Genomic DNA, 17,292 nt, shown 5'->3' with positions numbered 1-17,292 from the left:
GAGCAAATACTTGCGTTACTGAACCAGTTCCATCTGCAACCGGTTCAGAGAGTCTTGCTCCTCAAACATCTGTCGCTGTCGGTTCAACCCCTTCTTCGGCACCAGAAATATTTTACGGACCTGACGGTCTTCCCCTTCCACCTGGTTTGATTGCAATAGAGGAAATTGTAGAAGATCCGCAAGCAAGTACTCCAACACATTTTGGAGTCGGGGTCACTCTATTTCCCTCGACATCAGAAGTTAGTCTACCACAAGTGGAAGTTCCTGTAGAATCGCTAGGCAATCTATTGGATAGACTCAAAATGTCTGAACAAACGTCAACATCTAGGACTGTGTCGAATGACACAGCGACAGCAGAACTCCCTGCCGTCATTCCAACAATGTTTTCCGGCGTACCATCTGTCCCGACTAGCTCACAACCGCTAGAAGGAGTCCATCCAGGGACTATTTCGACAGTGTGGTCCGTTCCTGTTTGTTCTTCCGGAATAATATCCGGAAACTCTTATGTTGAGACTCGACAAATTGATCCATTTGGAGGTCAATTTGGGCCATCCAGTCCCCAAGGGCAATCAATCCCCTTGAGTTCCGAGTTACCACCGTATGGGGGGCAGTATGCCCTTTCATTACCCCCTCCGGGAGGATATCCATACGGGAGTTCTCAACAGTATTCAGGTTATACTGGAGTTACGACAAGTGGTTGGGTACCTATGCTACCCCAACAACCAAGAGTTGTGTATTCTATGCAACAATGTGTACCTATGTCGAACATCCCGACAACACTAGCTATTGTAACAGTGTCACAAGTTCAAACGATGCCTGTTGTATGTCAACCTCAGATTTCTCAGGTTGTAATGCAACAACCCCTTGACCCTGTGACTCAACCACAATCGCCAACTGGTGGGGCGACACAGGTCCAAACGGGTACAATTACCCCACATCTTGGTCCGACAGTTAGTATAGCACAACAGAACATGGCTTCACAACCGTGGCTAGTGCAATACCAACAACCACAATTCCAACAAGTGTACCAAGGTTCTGAGCAGCAGATCTTTGCGAACAGTGGACAACCGTACATTCAAAACGGTCAAAATCAACCATTTTACAGTGGTCAAGTCCACCAACCGTATCAGTCATACCAGCATCAATTACATTATGCTGGTATGCAAAGGCCAACTGCTCAGGCAATTCCATCATACCCTGGGTATGCTTCACCTAACCTGAATCAACAGTTACCATTCGTGGCAACTTTAGAGTTACCCGATTTACACCGGTTAACAAACGATCCAATTGCTTACGCCCCTTGGTGGCCAGCGATTCCTCACAAACTTCCATCGGACATTCCTAAATTTAATGGAAATCCAGGTGAAGACCCATCGAATCACATGATGACATTTCATCTATGGTGTTCATCAAACACCCTAAATGATGATTCGATAAGGCTTCGCCTTTTTCAGAGGACGTTAACGGGTCCAGCGGCAAAATGGTATATTGAATTACCTAGAGCTTCGTTCGACAATTTCAGCACCTTAGCCACGACTTTCTTAACCCATTTTCAATTACCGATAAGGTATGAAACGGGAACGGAAATCTTAACCAACTTCAAACAGACAACGACCACTCACATATCTGATCATATACATGAGTGGCGACGTCGTCGTAGGATGGTAAAAACGTACGTTCCCGATCAGCTATTAGCTGAATGGTTTATCAAGTCGTTACTTCCTGCCATAACGGAAGATGTGGCGAAGGAGGGAGTCGTAACGGAAGAGCAAGTCATCGCTCGTGCGCAATATCTAGACTTGGTCTATACTCAGTCTGGCACGCTCTACGACAAAATACCTGACGCCCCCAGACCGGAATTCTCGATTCCTCCTCCTCCTAAATCAAACAATGACTCTCATGCCGGCGATGGTGTGATTGGCACGACAAACGCGAAATCGACAAAGGCTGCCTCCAAGAAAGCCCGTAAGATTCCAGATCAAAATGCAAAAGACGAAATTCTTGCTTCGGAAGTAAATGCCGTATCAGCAGATAAGGGCAAAGAAACCAAACAACCAGGAAGCAAGAAGAAGCAAAGCAAAGGGAAGAAGAAGAAACAGGGTGAGTCATCTCCTAAAAAAACTTCTTCAAACCCGCCTAGAAATAGGAAACCAAAAACTCCATGTTATATATGCGATGAGGATCATTGGACAGTAGATTGTCCATACAGAGCTGAGCTTAAGAAATTCTTTAAAAGTTCGAAAACCTCAGCAGTGTTAACTGATCCGTTTCTGAATCCAGGGACAAATCTGGTTGATAGTGGAAATGCTTCCCCGTCGCAAGTGCTAATGTTGTCGATTTCGAAACAACAAAATGATGCTTTGATTTCGACAAGGAACAAAGATTACGGGAATCCGCAGCTATCGAACGGCAAGGATAAAGATCAACCAAGCAGTTCGACAACAACTTTGACAGAAGTTGTACCACCCATCATTCCTGAATTAACAATAAAACCGCCGAAGGGAGTAGTACACAAGTCGACATTTAATCCTCGCGCTAGAGCGGCGCAACATTATAACATAGTGGAAGATTTGGCCCAATCTCCATCCGCTATGTCGACTCTTGAAGTACTACAAAATTGTCCATCACAAAGGCAGGCTTTGTTATCAGCCATTGGTGGGGTTGATCCTAAGGATTCCAATCTTGTATCCTTCGACCACAAAGGATACGATCCTCAGTTACCAGCTCAACTAGATTTCCTTATTCAAGTGAAAGCCCTCAACAAAACTGTTCATCGAACAATTATTGATGAGGGGGCATCTACATGTATTATGTCGATGAGTTGCTGGAAAACTTTAGGATCTCCAACCTTGTCGCGATCTTCGACGACGTTAAAAGCATTCGACGGAAGGATATATACCCCATATGGTATCCTAAATAACTTGAAGGTTGAACTAGGGGGAAAAACAGTAGAAATAGATGTTGAAGTCATCGATGGGAATCTTGATTACAACATCCTACTAGGAAGACCATGGATTTATGCCATGGCCGCTGTTGTGTCGACCTATTTTAGAAAGATTGCATTTCCCTTTCAAGGAGGAATTACAGTCGTCGACCAACAAACTTTCCTCCCCGACAGTTCACAAGTTACGGGAAGCATTCCAATGATCCATGGAAGCAATCATTCACTTCAAAATATTGGAGTAGGTCTCCTAAAAGACTCTGCCTTAATGGGTACTTTTGCCCTACCGCCTCCGAGTAATCTGGCGGAAGTGGCCACAGTGGAAACCTACAATATGAAATCTTCTATATCTAATGGATTCCAAAGATTCCTGAACATTTTGTCAACATGGATCATCGCCATTTTAGAAATATTGTAGCAATCAATTTTCTTGGCCTGGGGGGCAACCCCAAATCAACGCTCATCAAGCGTTTGGATAGATAGGTCTAGAGAATATGGTACCCCTTTAGATCCTTGGTCGCGAGTGCATGGAACCGACGAAGGAATTGTCCGATCAATGGTAATTGACGGGGCACCATGGAATGATTCCCACTATCGTTCCCTTCTCCCGGATTATGGAGAAGATACTCAAGATGACCTTTATCATCCTTCAGTTTTCGATTTTCTATCAAATACTGTAAATACAGTGGGCTCCGAGGACAGTTCTTATCTCGTGTCGACCTCGTTAAAAAATGAAACAAGGAGTCATGAGGATAGTTCTTTTACTGTGTCAACCTCATTAAAAAATGAAACAAATCCCCTTTTCAAATCTCAAAGGTAAAACTTCATTCCAATCACCAAGTTGAATGCAATGAAGCTTGGGGGGCATGCACCTCGATTTACGTTATTATGCTGGGGGCATGCAAACTTATCGAGCAGTTTTAGCGTATAGTTCATGCTCGTTAAAAAATAAACATAAAATCGAGCAGTTTTAGCACATAGTTCATGCTCGTTAAAAAATAAACATAAGATCGAGCAAGTGTTTCAATCCGCGTTTAAGCTCGTTAAAAAATGAACTACCCGGTAAATAACCACTACGAATGTAGAATTATCAGCCATTAAAGCCTTGGTCGTGTTCGCACCATCACCTCCACTTTTCCATTGGCCGATCATTCACCGCCATTTGATTGTTTACCCATTTTGAGGAACAGCTGCGAAGAGTGATTTCACTAGCCATCCTTGTGACACTGCCGTGATCGGAAAATTCCAACCCTTACCTGGAATCAGCTGCTAACCCGTTTTATCACTCGTTCCTCAAAAGACGAGTCTTCTTTAAGCTCTTTTCATCTGACTCATAAAATATGAAAAGATTGTCGAGTTTTGGCCTTCCAGCTCGTTAAAGCAACCGGAAGTGCTATCCCTCCTCTAGATTTTAATCTTTTTGGACCTGAGGGATTATTGCACAAAAAGATCGAGCGCTTGTTTTGTTCGGCTCGTTAAAACTATCGAAAATCCATCCCTTCTGTATTGTTTTATACTTTTTCGGACTTAAGGGATTAGATGACGAAAAAGGAACTCTGGAGTTATCTTTACGTACCTTTTTAGACTCTCTAAAAATGAAAAGGGACCGAGTTATCTTTGTCGTTAAACTCGTTAAAAAACATTAATAGCGACAAACTTGTCTTTAGACGAGAACGAGTTTCACTATTGCTAGGCTCGTTAAAACATAGCGATGGGTTTGCCCGAAGGGAAAATTATAGAACAAGCATATGTTATCCTCCTCAAGCTTGACAAAAATAAAGAGGTACTGGTCAGAAATGACTGGGGAAAAATTGGGAGAAACTCAAAGAACTTTTATTGGTAGCAAGTCGCTCTTGAACATGACACTTCCACTCCGTGCCTGAGTCAGGTTGGGTTGTTTCATTCACCGGTCACATCGCCATGGTCTCACCATACCATCCACCTTTGGGGTAAATGCTACCAATCCATCACACAAGTGTCGCCGATATGTTCAAGAGAAGTCATCCAGAGAAGTCAACCGTGTCCCATCCACTACCATACATTGTCCTTCATCCTTTCATGACCGCCACCCTGAACCATATATCATCAGATCGTTTTCACCTCCATCAAAATCATTTGCTCCGTTCCATGTCACTGATGTGGGATACATTAAGGCCCTCCTTTGATGGATCTCTTCTTGTCGACATCAGCTCATTATCCAAGAAGTTGGTCTAGGAACACCCCCTTCAGTACTTTGAAGCTTGCATGCCTCAATGGCAAGTTTCTCACTTCCGGCGACAGGTATACATCAATGACCTTCGACCGGAAGATTTTGCGTGGTGTTCGACGCCAAGTCCTTTATTCACACCACGTGAATTGTACTGCGGTACCTTGAGGGTCATTATCATTATCGGTGATTCCTCTCGCGCTTGTTAACAGTTTACATCATGGACTGGTAATCAAGCGATGTCTTTCCATGTTCGACTTCAGAACATTTCTCACATGGATCGACTTGTACTTAGAGTGAAGATCGAACGAGATTGAAGACCCCGGATCTAATTTCATCCATCCGGGCTGCGATATATATTCAGGAAAAATAAAGACATTGACATGTACAACATTGTAGCAGATAATCATCCTACCAAAAGGATGATGATTTCATCAAAATCATCAGTCTACCATCAGACGATTGTCTGTTCTATGTACAGAAAAATGAATTTATAAAGCTGAGCATGGGAATGCCCGCCTCAGCTAGATCATGAAAGCAGTATGAAAAATAATGTATTGTATTGTATCTTATTACAGGTCTCCTCCCAGCATTGGAAGAACTTCGGATCCTCCTAATAAAGCATTTCACCCGATAAGCGGCCTCATACTTTAGGGGGCAACTGTTATAGACATTTTTGTGTCTTACAGCATTGAGCATGAAATGTCCATAATCCAAGGGATCCAAAATCCCTAAAAGAGTTGTTCCTACCCCTAAAGGAACAAGGTCAACCAAAGACAGCTTCTCCCAGAAGTTCTCCACCAAAAATCACTCAGAAATGGTCAAGTCAGGATCAATTCAACAGCTCCACTAGCTGCCTGCGTTGAAATGCAGAGGTTACACTGGCCAGTTGCACTGCAACGCAGGTAGAAGCACTACCAGGGTGCGCTGAGTGGGAAATGAAAAATGGCAAGTTCATTCAACGAGGTGGAAAGACCCTGGAAGCTTCCAGAATCTTTCTCAATGACACTTGCCTCAATGAATTCGACCAAGTGATGAGTAAGAGGTTCACAACCTCCAAGTGGAAGCAAGAACTGACAGAGAGAAGCCACAAGTCAAAACATGAGCTGACTCATCCTCTCTGCTCACATCTATATATGGATCTCTCACCCAGAGGTTCAGGGGGCTGGAATTTTGTACTTTGCAGAGAATTGTTGTTGGTTTGAGATTGAGATTAGTACATTGGGTGATTTATGCTTTTTGGGAGGAGAGGAAGGGATTCCTTTGCTGGGAGGTAGATGCTGGATTGGGACTCACTTGGTTGTATCTCCTCTTGAACCTTGTTATCATATCAATAAAGTATTTGAGTTTCTCCTATATGCTTGTATTTCAATGATGTTTTGTTATATTTGCATATTTAGTTTACATCTGATCCTAAACTAGTTATGAATGTGAATCTATGTCTTTTGTGTAGTTTTCCTCTCTTGTGATCTTGCAGGAACTGGGCGAAGCTGGACCAATGAAAGAGCAGGCAGTGGGAAGCGAACAAAAGAGAGAGTGATTGGATCGACAAACTAGCGGAAGACACCGGTTAGTTACATCCTTCTTTCTCTATTTGCATCTCATAAAGAAGAATACTCAGATAGTTTTCCTTGTTTGTTGCTAAGGCACTATCACCTCTTAGAGTGGGATAGGGGCATTCCGAATTGGATACTTTTCCCAACAACAGTTGTTGTCATATGTTTCTTACCTTATGAATTTGTTGCTAGGGTCTTATTATTTTTGCATGACAATGTACCTTAGTAATTTAAAGGGTAGGTTGTGAATTAGGTCATAAGGTCATTGTTATGACACTGAAAACATCAATTGGAAGTTCTTATTAGGAAGTACTAATTAGGTAAACAGCTGTGCCATCCCCAATTATCGTGTGCATAGGACCTTTATGTGTGTTAATAGGTATATCATTTTGAATTTAGTTATCATCATAAGTTGAGGCAACATCATTGTATACTATGCATATTACCTTTGTTTCTATTGACGAGGTCAATGCACCTGTGTAAATAGGTTGTGGGTTGGAACAAATTTTGTGTTCCTATGATTGATGGTGTGATTAATTTTTATATTTATTTAGGTCATATGCACAAGACATTGTTCTTGGATTAATTGTCTCATTGTCACTTCCATCCTGATAAGGTTGGCTAAACTTTCTCAACGATAAATATGTTTAATTTTGGTGTTAATTTTAACTTATGATTATCTTTGGGGGATCTCCTCCAAGTACCGTATTGTGTCCCAATTGTGTTGTTGAATATAGGTAGTATCTTAATTTTGGAAACTATATTAAAATTGACCCCTTATCTCCACCATGATTGATTGTGGAATTTATCTGACAAAGAAAATATGGAAGTGGGTTAGTATAAAATTGGTCTTCTATTTGAGACCTCTCCATTCCTTTAGTTCCATAAATTGGGCCCTTCCCCTTTCTCAATGCTCCTTTCCCATGTAAAATGTATTTGGCATAAGATTTAGCATTTCCCCTCTATTCATCAAAATACTAGGAATGAATAGGTTGAAATGCCAGTGAGTGTGTATCATATATGTGTATATGTGTAATGTAGATTCTTATGTAGGTGATTACACAGGAGTGGATTTTTACCTTTTTACTCTGCATTTCTATAACTAGTGAGAGTATGGTATTCCATCCATCAAGTCTTCCACTATTAAGCTGGGTGGAAAAGGGTGGGATAATATAAATGTTACTACTATATGAATCTTTACGTGCTATGGGATTGTCTTCTATAAATACCTTACATGTTGAATGATTCACTTTTTTATATTATTTAGTCATCAACTATGCTTTCAGGATAAAGTATTGTGAAGCAGTAGGGCCACCTATGGCATGCATCTGTTTCCATCCTTTCAAATCTTACATGACTGAATTTAACCTATCCTAATAACTTGTACCTATGATTTTTCAAAATGTATGCTAAAATTTTCTCTTTATCCTAAAGGGAAAGGACACTTTGCATTGTTTATCAAAAGGGATGTTGAAAGTAAGAATTGTTTGATTCAATTACAAAAAATTCGCATATAGTAAACTCAAATACATTGTTGTGTCAGAGTCGAAAAACTCTAGTGGGTCAATCACGAAGTGGTAAGCCAAATGGCATATAGGACACAAACAAGTTAAAATTTCATGTAATGAAATTTATAAAGGTAAAATAAGACCAAGGTCATGGGACATGTATTCCAAGTTGTATGTTGGGAAAAGTATCCTAGTGGGCATCACTTGCTGTTTATTATGGCTAATGGAAATTTGCAAAGGTGTTGGAAAAGGCATTGAAAATGCAAAAAGGCACTATTAGCATTTTATTTATGAAAATAAAGGAAAACATGAGAAAAGGGAGATGAAAGGTCACAGGTCGCATGTGACGAGTAAATTGAAGAAAAAATAGAGGAAATTGAAGAAATTAGTGGCTTCAATAATAAAAAGACATCAGAACATCAGTTTTGGGGCCTTTTTTTAGTTCATTTTTAGAATTAGTCTCAGAGAGGAGAAGAGCACAATGAGGAAAAGGAAAGCAAGCAAGAAAAATAAGTATAACGAAAGGAAAGGAAGGCAGATGAAAGAAAGGATCAAGCAAGGAAAGGTTGGAACAAGCAGCTTCAGTAACAGGTTGCATGTATGATTTCCTAGCTGGTTTTGGCATGTATGGTATATGTGTGCGTGTATTTGGTACATTTTATGTCATTAGCATGGGTTTTGTCGAGTTTTGACAGTGGTTTTAGCCTTGCCTTTCCATTCAGATAGCCATGGTGTGATGGGATTCATTCTTGGTTTAGCTTTGGATTGTCAAATGGTTTTGGATCCAGGTGAGATGATCTCGGGAAAATACCAAGGGTTGGAGGTGGAGATGGCTTTCTCCGAGAAGCCCTCAACGGGTGGGTGGAGAGTAGAAAAATCCTTAAGGGATGGTGAAGGAATTCTGAGGAATCCAAGCTTGGTTTGGTTTTGTGACATTGGGACCAGTTTAGGTGAGATCATAGTAGTGTGAGGATGGAGGTGGTTTAACCTCTATATTCCCTTGTTTGTTTATGGATTGGTTTATCCCATGAGATCCCACATTCATGCTTGGAATATGGCATGTTGGTGATTGGCTGAAAGAAAGATTTGGCTCATCCCAATCTATGGTCAGGTGGTACGTGGTGTTATCGTTTTGTGATTTTGAAGATTGGCAAGACAATGTCACAAAAGATACATCAAACCACTTAGGAGTCTAGGATCTAGCCCTCCTAGACTCAAAGATGGATCTCTCTATATATTTATGATTTAGCTTTATTTCCAATGTTTAAATGTGTTAGGCTAGATGTAATAATGAAAGAGATTTATTACTTGATTGCTTGGTTGTTTATTTGTTTGGTTGGCATGGGTCATATTTGAATCCTTTCCATTGGGCTATGGAGTCAAAGGTTGTGTGGTAACATAAATTTTCCAGAGCATTTGCAAGGCAAGTTAACTATACTTACTGGATCTAAATGCATAATGAGAAAAGAGACGACAAAATAATGATATAAGTAATGATTAAAAAGCAATTAAGTATTTCATAATCATACATTAGAGGAAAACATTTAGATTGTAAACATGGATAGAAATAAGGTGCTCCAATAGCATATCTTAATCTAGAATTTTTTCTTTACAATAAGACTTAATGATGCACAATGAATAAACAGTAATACATTCAATCACAGAAAGGAAGACATCACCAGGTTAACACAGTTCAAGTATCTCGCAAATGGTCCTTTTATTAATGCTCCAACTCAAAATTACAATGCTCCAAAAATAACAGGTAGTTCAAATGACTCGGGTCCAACCCCTAATACTTCCAATGCATGAAGTATTTAACAAAAACCTACAATGATTGCCTTATACACTTGGCAATTTGTTATTAATTACACTGAAAGAAAATTGACTAGTGTAACCATGAAGTGGCCACGATGATAAAACTGGGACATCTGGTCCTCTTTTTTAGGGATATTGTTGCTTAGAAATTAATTTCATTGTAGTGGCTTTGCTGAAATGGTTGGTGTGGACTCAGATCTACGATGTCACTTCTATCATCCTTTTCTTGCTCCTCTTGATAATCACACAGGTCACTCCATGCTTCTTCATCTGGAATCTTGATCTTAATTAACCTCTTGTATATTTCATCAGCTTCAATGTATTTTGCAAAAGTGGGTTTGACCACAAAAACATGTTTCATCTCATGCTCGATATAAATTGGATTGTTGATAGCTTCCAGCAATGCTTTTCCTGTTATGCTGCCTTTAATATTAGAGAGATTCATAGAATCCAGGGCTATGCCTTGGAGCCTCTTGACATAATATTCTCTGGCCATGAGTTTGTCATTGATAACAAATAGATAAGGGAGACCTTTCTGTGTTAAAGGCTCAATTCTGTTAAAAAAACCTGTTCATTATTAGCTCCAAACTTTGACATTTTTCTTCTAGCTATACATTCAAGTTCTTCTTAGTTAACACTTTTTTCACCTGAAGAATAGTTTATGTTCTGTCTACTACTCCCAACTCTTCTAGCTCATAGTTGTTCCTTGAATTGAGAAATTTTATTATCGTGTTGGTTGTTGTTGTCATGTCCCCTAGCTCTAGATTAGTAGCTAAAATAGCTTCTTTAGCTTTTTCAACTAACTTCTTCTGTTCAAAGATAATTTGTATGCTGGGCCAAATTTCATTCATGCCATTGATGATGTTGTGCCAAATGATCTCTTTCACCCTTCCTATAGTGTTACCAATGGATGATTCTTTTTCAGATTCTTGCAACCTTTCAATTAAGGTTCATGCCCTCTGCATCTCTACTGAGTGGTCACTTTCAACTCTTTTGATTTGGTCCTGCATAACACTAACTTGGGTTTCTAATCCCCTGATTTCTTCACTCTAAAGATTTATGCCTTCCATGGACCTAGCTAGTTGTTTTGTACTGCTTCTTATCCCTGTAACAGCAGTTGATGGAATGGTTGTAGCAATTGTTGTAAGAGGAAGAGCTTCCATAGTGGTGTTGGCTGTCTGTGTTGTCTTTTCTTTCTCTTGTATCATTTTCTCCATCTCTGCTTCCATTTGTTTAATTTGGAGAGATTGCTCTATTATTAACTTCATCATTTCGGCCTTCTGACTCTCTGTGTCCTATATCTCTTTGGTCAATGGATCATGTGTAGTGGGCATTTTGACCAGCTTCTTCAAAGCTGCTATATCCGTCTCTTTTTTCTTAATTATCTCTTTTGTTGCTTTTACATCTGAGGGATCATACCCAATTCTCACTACTAAGTCTTCCAAAGACTTAATTCTGTTGTCCTTTGATTGAGATGAAATATTTTCCATCTTTAGCTGAGATTGAGCATTTGACAAGGCCACCTGCATTTTAAACAAACTCATGGAAGTACTCTTCAAAGTGGAGGAAATCATTTCACCTGTTTGCTTGTGCATTTCCAGCTAATCAATAGGATGAACGTTCTTGACATCAAACTCAAAAGAGGTTTGTTTGTAATCGGTTGGAGTTTTAGGTTCTGATGTCTGTGCTTCCAAGAATGCCATATGCATTTTGCCTTTTTTTGAATCAAAGGCTGAAAGAAGTCTACCTTGAGAAGTTCCACTTTGTTTCCAAAATTGAGCATAAGTGCTCTTTTTCAATATCTCATTCCTGATTTTAATCTAACTAAAAGTGTTAAAGACGATCTCCTCCTTCTCTCCAGTTACATTTGTAGATGTGGAAACTTGAAGAGACTGTTGGCTTTCTGAAATTGGAGTGGTAGGAAGAGATTGACCTCCAGTTGGGGATGAATCAGGAATATCGTTGAGATTGATGACTGTTTGTTGTGGTGATTCGTTGCATATTTCCATGTGTATTTTGGCCCTTTTCAAAAAAAATTAATTTGAATTCTTTCATAGAAGTATCAGTCCCTAGTGACTGATCTTCCCTTGGGCTTTTCCCAGTTGCTCCCTCTTCTTGTTCTTTGCCTTTGTCTGATCTTTCTTTTATTCTCTTCCTTTCCTGTTGTCTTGGGGTCTGTGCACTTGAAGAAGAAATTATTTGTTCCTCAGCCTCTTGTAGTGTGTCAGGCATTCACTCAATATGGTTCATAAATTTCTCTATATCAAGCCTTTGAGTGTGAATGTAGGGTGTTGACTTGTTCTCTACCATTTTCTTGGAGATGATGTCCATGGGTCATAGGACCATGTAAAACTGTGGGTGAATTTCATTTCCTTCAATCTCTTGTCTCCCTCCTCACCTGTTGCCCTACTGTTGCAAATGAAAGGACCAATTTGAGATTTGATCCTAAATTGTGATTTCTTCTTTGCTGCTACAAAATGTATTTCATTTGCATTGATCATTTGTCTGATATGTTCAAGTGCAAAGATCCTCATGGGGAGGAAATTTTCCAGCTTGTAAGGGGCCAACTCACATCCATATACTCTTAATTCAGTATAATTTTGGTATATGTACCAATCTCTTGTTCTTGCTTGATATGTCAACTGCATGATCCTTTTAATTTCTTCACTGATTTTAGGTTCTATAGTCCCACTAAGGAGGCTCATAGCTGGATGAACAAACATTTCCACAATTTTTTTGTAGGTGAAGTGCTTTTGATCTTTCATCACTAAGATGGTCTAGAAAATAACAGATTGGGCTTCACCTGCTTCATTCAACTTGGTCATTGTAAACTGAAACCTGTAGGCCTGGAAGTAAACAAACATATATATCAGAACTGAGGAGTACTAAAACACTTCCTCTGTAATGAAATTTACAAATTTCTCATGGATGGAATATGCTAGAAATTGATTGAAATTGAATAGGACAGAGGGCTTTGATTCTGTTGATAATATGGATAGGAAACCTGTAGTAGCTTCATCAAGCCACTGATCTAAATAATAGCGTAATAAATAAGAAATAGCAGTGACTATGTGTCTAGTCCTATCAGGAATAACATAGGAGGAATAAGGAGGATTCTTGCTTGGTAGTGGGGTTTGCTCAATCATAAAGAGTTCTAAGGTTTTGGCTCTTTTGGTAAAGTCTAGCCTCTAATACATCTCACTGAGGATCTCATGGGAAAAGGGAGTGGTTCCTTCAATGATAGGAGCCTACATCATCTGCATAATAGACTTGGCATCAATGGTAAACAATATGTGTCCTGTTGGGGCCACCATTTCCCTTTGTTGTGGGTTATATCATAAGTTGCATTTCCTGATTAGTTCTGGAAAGCTATGGGTTTTAGGAAAGATATAGAAGGGTAAATTAGTGTCCTAGAGCCCTATGTCATCCACTCCATCTACAAATTTATCCTCCCACCAGCAGTACATGTCAAATAAATCAAACTCTGAGAGTGTCTCATATATTTTGAAGTCTCTGTCTGCAAGGGGTATGTGATCCAAATCCAGTGGTGGGTGCACCATTGGATTAAACACTTCTTGTTCTTTCTTCTTTGGTGGCGTGACTGTCCTCTGCAAAAAATCTTTAAACTTGAACTATGTCGGATTTGCAGTTGAACTGCAACAGAAAGGTTTGAGAAGAAATGGGAATTAAGTGAGGGAGAAAGAAAAGGAATGAATAGGAAGTGGGATTTGAGAAGGGGAATGCTTGATAATTGTAGAAAATGGAATTTTTTGCGCATGTACTGTTGTTTAAGTGTGCTTGTTGCTTTCTTTGTGTATGACGTTATGAATTGTTAATTGCACCTATAAGTAGATAGAGCACGTTAAAATTTGTAAATAACGTGAAATGGTGCATTTGTAGTTTTACTATGTTCCCTTTGGATTGGCCTAAAGTGGCGCGGGTCTGTTGGCTAACAACCCAGCCAATTGAATGTGCAACAACGAGAATAGAGGTGATAGGCAGATGGGACAGAATGGCATCGTGAGGTGGTAGGCTTGGTGAACAGTTACAACAGGAATAGGGGAGGTGGTTTAGTGAAGGTAGAAACCATTTTTCGAGGGTCCCTAGGTGCAGTAAGTGGAATGGGGGGGGGGGGGGGGGGTGCGAAATCCCAATAGCGTGACACGTACATGATTTGAAACCACCGATTTGAAACCCCCCCAGCATTAACCTTCAATGGGTGGGGGGGGGGGGGGGGGGGGGGCGGAAAATGATATGGGCTGTCAGATCGGATGGTGGGTGTGGAGATTCGATGAGAGGTGAGGGGTGGGTTATGTTTGATGCGATGGGTACGTGAGTGGTGGGGTAGGAGAATTAATAAGGGGGAGGAATATTGAATATAGGGGTATAGAATAAGGTTAGGGAAAATATCATAAAACGCTTCCCCTTTTTAATTTCATTTCCTGACATTAGGAAAAAACATTGAGATATGTCATAAAACCTTAAAGAACTTTTCATGTCTTTTTCCCTTTGCAATTCTTCTCAACCTACCTACCCTTATTTTTCTAATCTAACATTTTTTCTTTCTTTTTGCATTTGAAGGGTGCATTTGGATTTGCAGATACTTTCTTCACCTCTTTTTATTTCTAACCTACTCTATCACTTATTTCTCTCATTGGTCCAGATTAAACATTTGAACCATATTCATTTCTACCTAACTACTAATTTGCCAAGCTTAAAATGTTTGGCAGATATTTATTTTCTACTCTATCAACAAAAATTAAAATTTATTCAATCATGCTTAAACTGTATGAATTGAGCAATATTTGGGGTTTTCATTTCTTTTGATTTTTTTTCTCTTTTGTTCTTTTTCTCTCTTTTTTTTTATACACCCTCTTTTCATTTCTTTTCTTTTCCTTTTTTTTGAAATCAATTGAATATTGAAATATATGAACAATATGAAAACTGCCAACTATGAAATACTCAATCACCTTGAGATCCTATAAATTATAGGACCCTAACAGTGGCTGCAGTTGGGAATGGCACTTCTCAGTTTGAAGAGTCAAGAACACATGACCAATAGCCTTGAGTCCTCCATATCTGCATTGTCTTCAATCTGACTTCTTTTTGTCAAATGAATTAATCAACTAAAAACCTAAAATACTATGATATTTACAATGGAGTAAGGAAATTTTTATGTTCATGAAAAGTAATGCTTCAGCATCCTGCCATTGACAGGACCTACTGACAATTCTGTTCGATTTGACTCTTTGAGAAAAAATGCATTATTCCCTCTAAAAGCAGAAATAATATATGGACCCTTCCACAGATTTTCAAATTTACCATGTTTCCTTTTGTATTCTCTTCTTGAGTCCCATTTTAGCACTTTGTCTCCCAGGTTGAAATCATCAGCTTTGGTTCTTTTATCAAAAGTTTTCTTTATGTTTTACTGGACAACCTTAGTTCTCTTGTATACTTGTTCTCTAGACTGCTACAATTGAATTGTCTGATTTATCCTTCTTTGTATATCATTTGGTTCACTTTGTACCTTCTGAATGACCTTCATGACTGGCACTCCCATGGAAGAAGGGAAAACTGCATATATTCCATAAACCAAATGAAATGGGGACATGCTAATGGATTTCTTTGTAGTCAATCTGTCAGCCCATAATGCATACATCAATTTTTTATGCCATGACTTCTTATTGTCCTCCAGAATCTTCTTAATGATGTTTACCAAACTTTTATTCAAGGATTCAGCCAACCCATTGCCTCGAGGATAATAAGTTGTTGAATTAACGAAAGAAATATGATACTTGTGACAGAAACCCACCATCTTCTTTGATTTTAAAGCTGCAACATTATCAGTACTGATCCGCTTCCTAGGATAGCCAAATCTAGAAAGGATATTGGTTTCAAGGAATTTTATAATAACATAATCATTAGTAGCTCTGGAAGGGATGGCTTCTATCCATTTAGTCAAGTAGTCTATGGCAGTTAGGATCCATTTATGTTGGGCGGAGGATGGAGGATGAATTTCACCAATGAAATCCAATCCCCATTGTTGGAAAGGACTTTCAACAGAGATGGGTTTTAGGGGCAAAGGTAGTAATTTTCTCTTTCCTTCAAAGATTTGGCATTTATGACAAGCAATTACCATCTTATGGATGTCTAGGAAAAGTGTAGGCCAATAGAAACCAGCCCTGAGGATTTTATTAGTAGTTGTTTTCCAATAAAGATGGCCTCCACAGTCACCTTCATGGAATTCCTGCATAGCTTTGTTAGCTTCATCCTTTAACAAACATATGAGTAAGACACCTCCAACATCTTTCCAATATAATGTACTATAAATAATGCAAAACTTGACTGCTTTTAATTTTAGATATATGGCCTTTGTTTTGGATAATCCAGGAGGAGCACTCAAATTAAATAGAACATACAAAAGGTCTACATACCAGGGGGAGTTTAGATAAGCTTCATCTATTGTTGGAGTCTCCAGTTCCTCAAGATCATCTAAAGCAAATACCATGTTGATATCTAATCCATTGAAATGTGATTCAGCCATTGATTTGGTTAATCCCTGTCCTTTAATGAACTTGGTGGGCTTGATTTCAATGTCATATTCCAGAATGACAGCTATCCATTTGCCTCTCTTGCCATCAGGTCCATTTTGTGTGAGAATATCTTTGACAACTATATTAGGCACATAAGAAATGATATGAGAATGTAAAATGTAAACTATGAAATCTTTTATTTCTTTGACTAGAGAAAATGCATTTTTCTCCATAATATTTTACTTCAAAGAATCATCTCTCAGAGCTTTGCTAAAGAATGCTATTGGCTATTCATATCCTTCATTGTTTTTCTGTAGTAGCACATCAACAATACTATGTTCAGATGCAAAAGAAAAGATAATGAAATCTTTAGTGAAATTTGGGCTAATAAAAAATAGAGCTTGTGTTAATGCATGTTTGACTAGATCAAAAGATTGTTTGGCCTCAATATTCCATTTAATTTCGATGTTCTTGAGCATGTTTGTTATATTTTTGAGTAGTTCAGCAAGATTTGGTATGAACCTTCTCAAGAAATTGATTTTTCCAGTAAAAGATTGAAGTTCTTTCATGTTTCTTGGATGATTGATTTTAAGGATACCTTCAATCCTATTGGCGTCAATTCTGATTCCATCTTTGGAGATGATGTGTCCTAAAAGTTTTCCTTCTTCAAGACCAAACAATGTTTTCTTGGGATCTAGTGAGATACAAAACTTTCTGCATTTTTCAAATACTC

Source organism: Pinus tabuliformis, chromosome 8 (genome assembly GCF_031772625.1).
Source record: "Pinus tabuliformis cultivar Carrire ecotype Pingquan chromosome 8, CPIR1, whole genome shotgun sequence".
Taxonomy (NCBI): Eukaryota; Viridiplantae; Streptophyta; class Pinopsida; order Pinales; family Pinaceae; genus Pinus; species Pinus tabuliformis.
This window is presented reverse-complemented; position numbering follows the sequence as displayed.